This window comes from Chiloscyllium plagiosum, chromosome 39 (assembly GCF_004010195.1).
Source record: "Chiloscyllium plagiosum isolate BGI_BamShark_2017 chromosome 39, ASM401019v2, whole genome shotgun sequence".
NCBI lineage: Eukaryota > Metazoa > Chordata > Chondrichthyes > Orectolobiformes > Hemiscylliidae > Chiloscyllium > Chiloscyllium plagiosum.
Window position 1 is genome coordinate 11,806,499 of NC_057748.1, and position 11,714 is coordinate 11,818,212.

Genomic DNA, 11,714 nt, shown 5'->3' on the forward strand with positions numbered 1-11,714 from the left:
GGAAACCCACCCAGACACGGGGAGAACGTGCAAACTCCACACAGTCAGTCGCCTGAGGCGGGAATTGAACCCGGGTCTCTGGCGCTGTGAGGCAGCAGTGCTAACCACTGTGCCACCGTGCCGCCCACAAAAATAATTGGGCCCTCATAATTTTAAAAATCACACAACACCAGGTTATTATCCGACAGGTTTATTTGGAAGTATGCAACACTGGCACCTCCATCTCATAATATTGTACAACTCAGTGAGGTTTCTCCTCAGCTGAAAATGTGTTGCTGGAGAAGCGCAGCAGGTCAGGCAGCATCCAGGGAACAGGAGAATCGACGTTTCGGGCATAAGCCCGTCGATTCTCCTGTTCCCTGGATGCTACCTGACCTGCTGCGATTCTCCAGCAACACATTTTCAGCTCTGATCTCCAGCATCTGCAGACCTCACTTTCTCCTCAGAGGTTTCTCCTCAGCCTTGTCTGCTCAAATGTAAAGGAATCTTAGTCAATGTAGACTTCCATCACAGAAGAGAGGCAAAATGTCAAATGAGCCAAGTGGAGCTGTGAAAAGAGACTGGCAGCCAACATCAAGAATAAATAGAATTAGGCTTCAAAGTTTGTGAGAAGATTTGTAGCTCGGGTGCTTGTAGTTGTGGCTCTGTTCGCCGAGCTGGGAATTTGTTTTGCAGATGTTTCGTCCCTTGTTTAGGTGACATCCTCAGTGCTTGGGAGCCTCCTGTGAAGCACTTCTGTGATCTTTCTTCCGGCATTTTAGTGGTTTGAATCTGCCGCTTCCGGTTGTCAGTTCCAGCTGTCCGCTGCAGTGGTCGGTATATTGGGTCCAGGTCGATGTGCTTATTGATTGAATCTGTGGATGAGTGCCATGCCTCTAGGAATTCCCTGGCTGTTCTCTGTTTGGCTTGTCCTCTAATAGTAGTGTTGTCCCAGTCGAACTCATGTTGCTTGTCATCTGCGTGTGTGGCTACTAAGGATAGCTGGTCATGTCGTTTCGTGGCTAGCTGGTGTTCATGGATGCGGATCGTTAGCTGTCTTCCTATTTGTCCTATGTAGTGTTTTGTGCAGTCCTTGAATGGGATTTTGTACACTACGTTAGTTTTTCTCATGCTGGGTATCGGGTCCTACGTTCTGGTGAGTTGTTGTCTGAGAGTGGCTGTTGGTTTGTGTGCTGTTATGAGTCCTAGTGGTCGCACTTGCGACCCAATATACCGACCACTGCAGCGGACAGCTGGAACTGACAACCAGAAATGGCAGATTCAAACCACTACAAATGCCGAAGGAAAGATCACAGAAGCGCTTCACAGGAGGCTCCCAAGCACTGAGGATGTCACCTAGACAGGGGACGAAACGTCTGCAACACAAATTCCCAGCTCGGCGAACAGAACCACAACAAGAATTAGGCTTATTGTCACGCGTATATGAGTACAGAGAAAAGTTTACAATGTCACCCGACACACCACTATCTTAGGTACAAAGTACCTAGGTAAAAGTCTTAGACACAAAATCGAGAAATAAGGAAAAAAAAGTGACATTATCTTACACTCATTCATAGTATAAGTTAGAAAAATGACAATTAAAGTTAAGAAGATAAGCATTACAGTCTCTCTGTAAAGGGCCTGCAGTACATCAACATGGGGGCTCCCACATGTGGTCTGACTAGGCCTGCAAGCCGCTGACTGCCCACATCAGTCCCCAGTCCCAACAACCGCACTGTTCCAGACACACAGGCCATCACCCTCTAGTCCATCCTCCAGCCCTCTGCTCAGGCCTCCAGCCTGCTGACTGTCCCACTCCCGCTGGTCATCCAACTCAGCTTGGGCCTGGAGACTGCTCCGCTCTGTGCACACTTGCCATCCTGCTCCCACTTGCCCTTCCAGCCCACTCCGGTCTGGCCCTCAGCTGTACCAACCATGTCTCCACTGCTCCAAGGTACGTTTTAAGGATCAATGAGAGAACAGACCACCCAAGCGCACATGAGGGAGCCCATGCTGGGGTCCGGCCTCAGCCAAAGCAGCAACTGCTGCTAGATTGGTTAAAGGAGGAATAGGAGTGATTAGAAATTAAAAAGGGATTTACACATGGATGCAGATGTTTACCTGAGGTATTAAATAAAGATATTGCACCTGTCATAGAATCCCTGCAGTGTGGAAATAGGCCATTAGGCCTAACAAGTCCTTCTGAAGAACATCCCACCCAGACCCATTCCGCTACTCTATTACTCTACATTTACCCCTGACTAATGCTCCTAACCTACACATTCCTGAACACTACATTTCTAACAAGGAAGAAGATGCTGCCCTGACAATGGTGAAAGAGAAAGTAATTCAGGTGCTAGAATGATTTAAAATGGAGATATTGGATAGACTATCTGTCAACATGACTGTGGGTCAGAACCTTCAAGTACCATGAACAAGTTTACCTTGTAATTCCTTAACATTTTTAAAAAGAGGGCTGATACAAACATAAAAGAGTGCAGATTTAAATTAAGTAACTGTCTGGAGAGAGAGATCCATGGAAAGTCACACCTAAAAATGTAAATGGAACTTGAAATAACAATCCTTCAGATAAAGAGGAAAATCAAAACATACTGGACTGTGATTTCTTGTGACTACAAAGATAACAATAGGTTGACAATCCACTACTCAACAGCAATCCACTCACTGCAAGTTGTGTCCCAAATTCCAGACACATTTTGTGTATTTTCCCTTAAAGAAGACACAAGGTCAGGAGTTACAAAACCAGTTTCAACTCTACCGGAGTGTGTTAGTGGAACTGAATGCTCTCATGCATGCCAGGAGGCTAGGGTACTTCTCTGTACTGTCCTGGATTTGAGTGTTAGCAAGCTATGAAGATCACAGTTGAACATCTAATTTCAGTCACCCCAGTGTTGCAGGTAAATGGATTCTCTCACTTTTATGTGCAAGCTAGCTAGTAAGCCAGACAAGAGAAAACAGGACCCGAAAAGAAATCCCTTTTACCCTGAATGCTGGATTTTGGTCAAAGATGAAATAAAACAGATCAACAGAGTCTCAACCCCAATCTGCAAAACTAACAACCTTGAAATTGATTACACCACCATAACATCAAAGCTACCAGTAAACTCCCCCTCATTGGCTGCAAGTTATTTAACTATCTGCTCTTCATGAATAATTCAGAGACTGAGCTATATATCATACATAAGCTTTTTTTAAATTCATTTCATTGGGACTTGAGTGTCACTGGCTGGCCAGCATTGATAGCCCATCTCTGTTTGCCCTTGAAAAGGTGGTGGTGAGCTGCCTTCTTGAATCGCTGCAGTCCATTTGCTGTGGGTTGACCCACAGTGCCGGTAGGGAGAGAATTCCAGGATTTTGACCCAACATCTGTGAAGGAATGGCGGTATATTTCCAGTCAGGCCAGTGAGTTGGTTGGAGGGGAACTTGCAGGTGGTGTTCCAAGTACTTGCCGCCGTTGCCCTTCTAGATGGAAGTGGTTGTGGGTTTGGAAGCTGCTGTCTAAGGATCTTTGGTGAATTTCTGCTGTGCATCTTGAAGATAGAACACACTGCTGCTACTGAGTGCCGGTGGTGGAGTGCTTGAATGTTTGTAGATATGGTGCCAATCAAGCGGGTTGCTTTGTCCTGGATGGTGTCAAGCTTCTTGAGTGTTGTTGGAACTGTTCCCATTCAGACAACGGGGAGTATTCCATCACACTCTTGACTTGTGTCTTGTAGATGGTGGATAGACTTTGGGGTGTCAGGAAGTGTGTTACTCACCGCAGTATCCCGAGTCTCTGACATGCTGTTGTAGCCACTGTATTTATGTGGTGAATCCTGTTGAGTTTCTAGTCAATGGTATCCCCAAGGGTGTTGACAGAGGGGGATTCAGTGATAGTAATACCGTTGAATGTCAAGGGGTGGTGGTTAGAGTGTCTCTTATTGGGGATGGTCATTGCCTGGCATTTGTGTGGCGCAAATGTTACTTGCCACTTGTTGGCCCAAGTCTGGATATTGTCTAGATCTTGTCGCACTTGAGCACAGACTGCTTCAGTATCTGAGGAGTCACGAATGGTGCTGAACAATCATTGGTGGACATCCCCACTTCTGACTTATGACAGAGGGAAGGTCATTGATGAAGCAGCTGAAGATTGTTGGCCCTAGGACACTACCCTAGGAACTCATGCAGAGATGTCCTGGAGCTGAGATGACTGACCCTCCACAACCACAATCATCTTCCTTTGTGCCAGGTATGACTGTAACCAGCGGAGTGTTTGTCCCCTGATACCCATTGATGCCAGTTTTCCCAGGGATCCTTCGTGCCATACTCAGTCAAATGTGGCCTTGATGTCAAAGGCTGTCACTCTCACCTCACCTTTAGAACTCAGCTCTTTATATTATGAGGCAGTTGTCGAATCCCTCTGTTAATTAAAACCAAACACCTATAAAAGCTCGCCTCGCCTCAAATGTGAATGACACAGAACTCCTAAATTCCACAATTGAAAGAAAAGAATGGTAATTTATTTTTCCTAACTCCAATAGTGAACATTAAACAACAAAAAAACTATTCACAAATCCAACCCCCCTTCTCTTTACTACTTACTATCTGACCCCCAACTCTAAATTTTAAAAAATGCTGTTCCAATAACACACTTATTAAACATTACATTAACTTAATCTCAAGACCACATGGTCTCTGTCTTCCCCAATGTCTTCACTCTTCCAGCTGATGATCTCTCTGGGTCGTCTTCTTTCTTTTTCACTGCGTGTATGTTTTACATGAAAAAAGTACCTTTTGACAGAGAGTATTTCCCAATTTCTTTGACAGCAAAATGTTAGATGGGTACTTTGTTCTCTGACTCTACAGCAGTTGCTCACTCTTCGATGGCAGTTGATCTCCCTCTAATTTTCAAAAATACTGGGTTTATACACATGCCCATGACACATTAAATTCTTATAAATTGATTGGTTTCCAGGTGTTGAAACAATAAAATTCATATTCCCTTGGCTTCTGGTATCCTGGGCATAATTTAAACTAATTGGTTAAATTCGAATTGTTGTCAAAACAACAACCAAAACTCAGGTATCCATTTAACAACCAATTCTATTTTTTGGAACAACGCGTCTTCCCAGCCTTTCCATTTGGGCTGCACTTTAAATTTACTTCACAATTCAGAAAACACTTTCTATTTTAAAGTGAACACACATGCTTTCCTCTTCATAATACACACACAGAAATAAGATCCATACATTATCTTTTTTGACATTTTATATTTTTGGATGGGTCTCTTATTTCTTTATTTCTCTGCCTTTACATTCTATGTTCTGGTTTATTTTTCAGTGTTTTAAGATGGCACCTGAGGGTTATGACAACACTTTTTACTGTATTTTTGTAACAAGACACATGTGACGATAAATTAATCTAATCTCTACAGATGTGTGCTGCATTACTAATTCTTATCATGTTTAGTAATTAATAAATTCACTCATTTCAAACACAAAAAAGCCTGATTAAATTAGCTCCTTTTAAAACATAAATTAATTTGGCGAGAGTGTGGTGCTGGAAAAGCACAGCAGGTCAGGCAGCATCTCAGGAGCAGGAGGATCGACATTTCAGGCATAAGCCCTCCGTCAGGATTCCTGATGAAGGGCTTATGCCCGAAACTTCAATTCTCCTGCTCCTCGGATGCTGCCTGACCTGCTGTGCTTTTCCAGCATCACATTCTCAACTCTGATCTCCAGCACCTGCAGTCCTCACTTTCTCCCATAAGTCCACTTGGATCTGAATAAAAGTGCACACTAGGGAAAAATGACCTTGTTGTGTCCTTTACAACTCTTTTTGGATGGGTAAATAAGGAAGGGGAGCCAGCTCATCCTACCTGAACAAGGAGTTTAACGATTTAGGGAACTATAATAAAATGGCAAAGTCTACATAGAATCAAGGTGTAAACCTGTATTTAAGGTGATAGGGCACCACAGCCAGTATAGATACACCCAAAGGTATTGAAAGAAGTGAGAGTATAAGTTGAGGAATGGTTATCATTTTTCAATTTTCCTTCATCTGGAGGGTGGTGCCAGAAGACGAGAAAGCTGTGAATGCTTTGCACGTGTTCAAAAAATGGGTGTAAGGATACATCCAGCAACTAAAAGCCAGTCCGTTTAACTTTGGATAGGGGAAGAAATGCTAGAAATAATAATTTTAGGAAAAATATAAAAGCTTTATGTGTAAATGCTGGTTAATTAAGTAAGCCAGCACAGATTTCTTAAGTGAAAATTACGTTTAACTAACTTGTCTGGTCCTTTTTGAAGAGGTAATGAAAAGGACAACATTGCTGATGTGGTGTACCATGGCCATCCAAAAGGAATTTGATACAATATCACACAACAGAAATGTGAGCAAAGTTATAGCTCAGAGAATAAGAGAGACAGTAGGAACATGGATAAGAAATTCACTTCAAGACAGGCAAGAGAGAATTGTGGTCAATGGATATTTTGTGAACTGGATGGAGTGTCGTGTCGCTTGCTCGTCCCGATATATATTAATGATTAAGACTTTAATGGACATGGCACAATTTCAAAGATTGTGTATTATATGCAATTTGGAAGCATCATGAACTGTGAGGATAATAGAATAGAACTTCAGGAGGATACAGACAAGTTAGTGGAATGGAGGGACAGGTGGGAGATGAAGTTCAATGTGGAGAAAGGTGAAGAGATTCATTTTGGTAAAGTGAACAAGGAGAGACAATACAAAATTAACAGTGCAATTCTAAATGAGGTGCAGCAGCAGATGTATTTGTGCCTAAGGAATTGAAGGTTGCAGGACAGGTTGAGAACACAGCTAATCAAACATGGAGTAGAACACAACCAAAGAACAATTCAATCCTTCGGCCCTCCAAGCCTGCGTGACACATTTTGCCCTTCCATACTAACACTGTCTTTACTTGCAGGATCTGTATCCCTCTATTCCCTTCCCATTCATGTATTCATCCAGATGCTTCTTGAATGCTGCTATTGAGTCTGTTTCCACCATCTCCTCTGGCAGCGTGTTCCAGGCACTCACCACCCTTGTCTCTCACATCTCTTTTAAACTGCCCCCTCCTGCCCTCTGTGTGTGAAAAACCTGCCTCACACATCTCTTTGAAACAGCATCCTCCCCCCCGCCCCACCCCACACACACACCTTGAACCTGTGTCCCGAGTAATTGACCCCTCCAACCTGGGGGAAAAAAAACATATTTTCCACTCTATCCCTGCCATTCACAAGCTTATAAACTTCTATCAGGTCTTCCCTCAACCTCCTGCATTTCATTGAAAACAAACCAATCTATCCAACCTTTCTTCAGATCTAAAATTCCCGACACCAGGCAACACCCTTTTCTGTATTCTAGAATTTATTAATAGGGAATCGACTACATGTTATCTCAAACATGTATAAGGACGTATTTCAGCTACAGTTGGAGTACTGTGTTCAGTTCTGTGCACCACAGATTTGACAGCATCAGAAAGAAAGTAGTAAAGATTCATTAGATTGGTTCCAGGGATGAGGAACCTCAGTTACAAAGATTGATTGGAGAAGTTTGGACTGTTTTCCCTGGAGAAGACGAAGCAGAAATTTGATAAATGCATTCAAAATTATGACAGGTCTATACAGTGCTGATAAGAGAGAAATTGTTCCCACTCATGAAAGGTTCTTGGAATGAGAGGGCACAGATTTAAAACAATTGACAAAAGAAGCACGAAGATAAGGGAAATACATTTTCACACAGTGAGTGATTAAGGTTTCCAAATGCACCATCTGAGAGTGTGGGTGAGGCAGGTTCAATTAAAGCTTTTGAAAGGGAGTTCAGTTGTTATCTAAAAATCAATAATACTTAGGGTTAGGGAGAGATGGAAGGTGAGACTCACATTCAGAGAGCTGGGTGCAAATATGATGGACTGAATGGACTTCACCTTGTCATAATAATTGTCATTCTGTGAATCATAGAGTCATAGAGTCATGGAGATGGACAGCATGGAAACAGATATTTTGGTCCAACTTGTCCATGGCAACCAGATATCCAAAGTTGATCTATTCCCATTTGTCAGTATTTGGCCCGTATCCCTCTAAACCTTTCCTATTCATATACCCATCCAGATGCCTTTTAAATATTGTAATTGTACCAGCCTCCAGCAGCTCATTCCATACACGCACCACCCTCTGCGTGAAAATGTCGCCTCTGAGGTCCCTCTTAAATCTTTCCCCTCTCACCCTAAACCTATGCCCTCTAACGCTGGACTCCCTCACTCCCGGGAAAAGATTTTGGCTATTCACCCTATCCACGCCCTTCATGATTTTAATAATCATCATAGAACTGATAAAATAGATTTGATAACCCCTCAACCTCCGACACTCCAGGGAGAACAGCCCCAGCCTATACAGCCTCTCCCTTTAGCTCAAATCGTGCAACAGAGGCAACATCCTTATAAATCTTTTCTGAACCCTTTCAAGTTTCACAGCATCCTTCCTATAGGAGGGAGACCAGAATTGCATGCAGTATTCCAAAAGTAAGTTTATTTGAGAATTACAAATTGCATAAATCTTCTCGCACAGTCTATCTTTAAGTCAACAGCTGAGCGGTGTGGGATATAGGTAAAGTAGTGTTGCTTCTGCAGCCATAATTACTTCTGCAAGGTGATGAACTAACCTACACCATTGTATAATTGCTTCAGCCAAGAGCTGAGTTAGCTAAAACGTGCGTACAAAGATGAAACTATATGAAGGGAATACATAATTGCTTCTGCAAGGTAATGAACTAACTTACACAATTGTATAATTGTTTCAGCAAATAGCTGAGTTAGCTAAAACGTGCATGCAAACAATGGAATATGTTTCAGACAAATAGATAAGGAGGGAAAGAACATAGAGTTATTCTAGCTCGGCATATTGCCTCTATGTAGGGACCCCAGAGGGAGCCAAGTTAGCTGCAAATAAGGGATTAAACAAACAAGAGTAAGGGTCGCCAGGCTTAAAGTAGTGGGAGAAGTAAACAAGGGCGGAGGGCAGCTAGGCAGGGGCAGAACACAACGAGGAATAGTGATAGGTTTGACACGTAAGATGCTAGGCCAATGAAGTAAACGGGGAATTACCGAGAGAGACTCAATTAAACTGTATAAATTGTGGAGTAATTTTTGGATCAGTGTGCCTACTCATTAGCTACCCGTCTTGCAAGAACATTTCAATAAAATTCGCTGTTTCAGAATTTGATTCAGACTGAAGTTTATTGATACGTGAGCTCTGTTTCTCACAGCGGCTTACAACTCCACTGCAGAAGGCCGCGCAGAGTCAACTGAGGTAAAATCAAAATACAGAGGATATTGGAAATCTGAAATGAAAATAGAAAGTGCTGGAGAGCCTCAGTAAGAGAGAAACAGAGTCAGCATTTCCATTCCAACATGATTTCTTCAGAAACCCTTCATCAGTGTCAAGCACGTTACTGTGAGTACAGAGTGAAATGTGGGACAGCCAAGCCAAGTGTAACTGAAGTCCTCCAAGGATTATTTCTGAAGGGATTTTCATGTTTGTGGTAAATTTGACTGATAGTTGCTTATTAAATTTAGGTTTATTTAATTAATTAATGATATTTAATTTCCCCAGCTGTTGTTTTAACTCCTGTCTCTGGATTACCAGTCTAGTAACATAATCACATTGCTACCATACCTCCATGCAACTTAAAACACGTTTGCTCATTTAATCTCTAATATTTCATTCACTGGGACCTACTTAACGACACCTAGCAATGAGAAAATGTAACATTTACGTGCCCTTTCCACAAGTCAATCGACATTATGTTATTACTCAATAACACAGCATTCCAGTCAGCATTTATTTAGTATGACTATTCATTCACCCACTAGTTCAGTAAACAAATCTATTACTTTGGCAGGCCAATCTGATAAAATTCCCATCACTGCTGCGCCACAGAGCTCCAAAGAACAAATGAAGCAAAGATCAAACTAGAAGTTTGTCGTTTATTGCTGGGTCAAAACAAAGAAGAAGGAATGTTTAATGAAAAGATAAGGACAGTATGTGCAAACAGAAAGGTCATAGCCATGGTGGATTTTACCCAGCTTAATATATACTGGAGATTTACAAAGGACTTTGTAAATCAACTAGCAAACATCAGTCACATCAGAGAAGGGGAAATGTTAACAGAACACTTAGATCAGATTAAGCCATTCAAAATTGTTTTTGATGAGGAGGTTTTGACCACATGTGAGGCAGGTATGGAGACTCAAAGGGTTAGACTTGAGGAGTCTTGGCCCCTGGAACTATGAATGCAATAGCGCCTCGACTTATGAACTTAACCCGTTCAGGGACCCGGTTCGCAAACGGAAAAGTTCACGAACTGAATCAATTTTTCCCATTGTTCAGATAGCGTAAGAATGTTTGGACGTAGCAACGAACGCTGTTCACAGCGCATGCACCAAAGACGAACCGAATGAGATCATGCGGGGCCCGAGAGCTTTTGCGTTCAAAAAGCGTGGAGCAAAGCAGACCAATGAAACCACGTGGTCGCACACAGGCTTTTTGCGTTCGTCCCTTCGTTTGTACCTTGAATTTCGTATGTACTTTGAAGCAAAATTTTACGTATAATCCTGTTCGTAAACCAATTTGTTTGTGAACGGGGTCGTTCGTATGTCGAGGCGCTACTGTAGTTACAAGATTCCTGCGAACTGTTTAGCTGGGAATGTGGCTGCAGTGTGGATGACCAAACTGACCGAAGCACCTTGACTTTTTAAGAGTTTATTTGTGGGATACAGGTGTCGCTGGCTGGGCCAGCATTTATTGGCCATGTCTAGTTGCCCTTGAGAAGGTGGGGGTGTGCTGCCTTCTTGAACAGCTGCAGTCCATGTGCTATGGGTTGACCCACAATGCCGTTAGGGAGGGAATTCCAGGATTTTGACCCAGAGACAGTGAAGGAACGGCGATATATTTCCAAGTCAGAATAGTGAGTAGCTTGGAGGGGAACTTGAAGGTGATGGTGTTCCCATGTATCTGTTGGAAGGTGCTGTTTGAGGATCTTCAGTGAATTTCTGCAGTGCCTCTTGTAGACAGTACACCCTGCTGCTACTGAGTGTCAGTGATAGCGGGAGTGGATGCTTGTGGATGTGGTGCCAACCAAGAAGGGTGCTTTGTCCTGAATGGTATCGAGCTTCTTGAGTGTTGTTGGAGCTGCACCCATCCAGGCAAGTGGGGAGTATTCCATCACACTCCTGACTTGTGCCTTATAGATACCAGACAGACTTTGGGGAGTCAGGAGGTGAGTTACTCGCTGCAGCCTCTGACCTGCTCTTGTAGCCACTGCGTTTATGTGGTGAGTCCAACTGGGTTTTTGGTCAATGAGAATGCATATTTTACAGATTTAATAAATAAAGCACATTTTTGAAAAAAGGACAATTAAGTGCTTACTTTCTGGAGCGCAGAAGACACCAGAGCCATGTGACCTTTCTCAGGATCCCCCGTGCCTAAACCTAATGTCTTTGATATCATTTAAAGCGTCTGACAACACTTATATACAAAAACAAAAAGTGCTGCAGAAACTCAGCATGTCAGAACACTCGTGACAAAGTTCAGATGCAGATTCATGTCAGATTCAAAACGTTAATTCTATTTCTCTCTCCATGGATGCTGCCCGAATTTTAGAGTCTCTACAGTATTTTCTGATTCTATTTCAGGGTTCCAGCAGCCACAGTA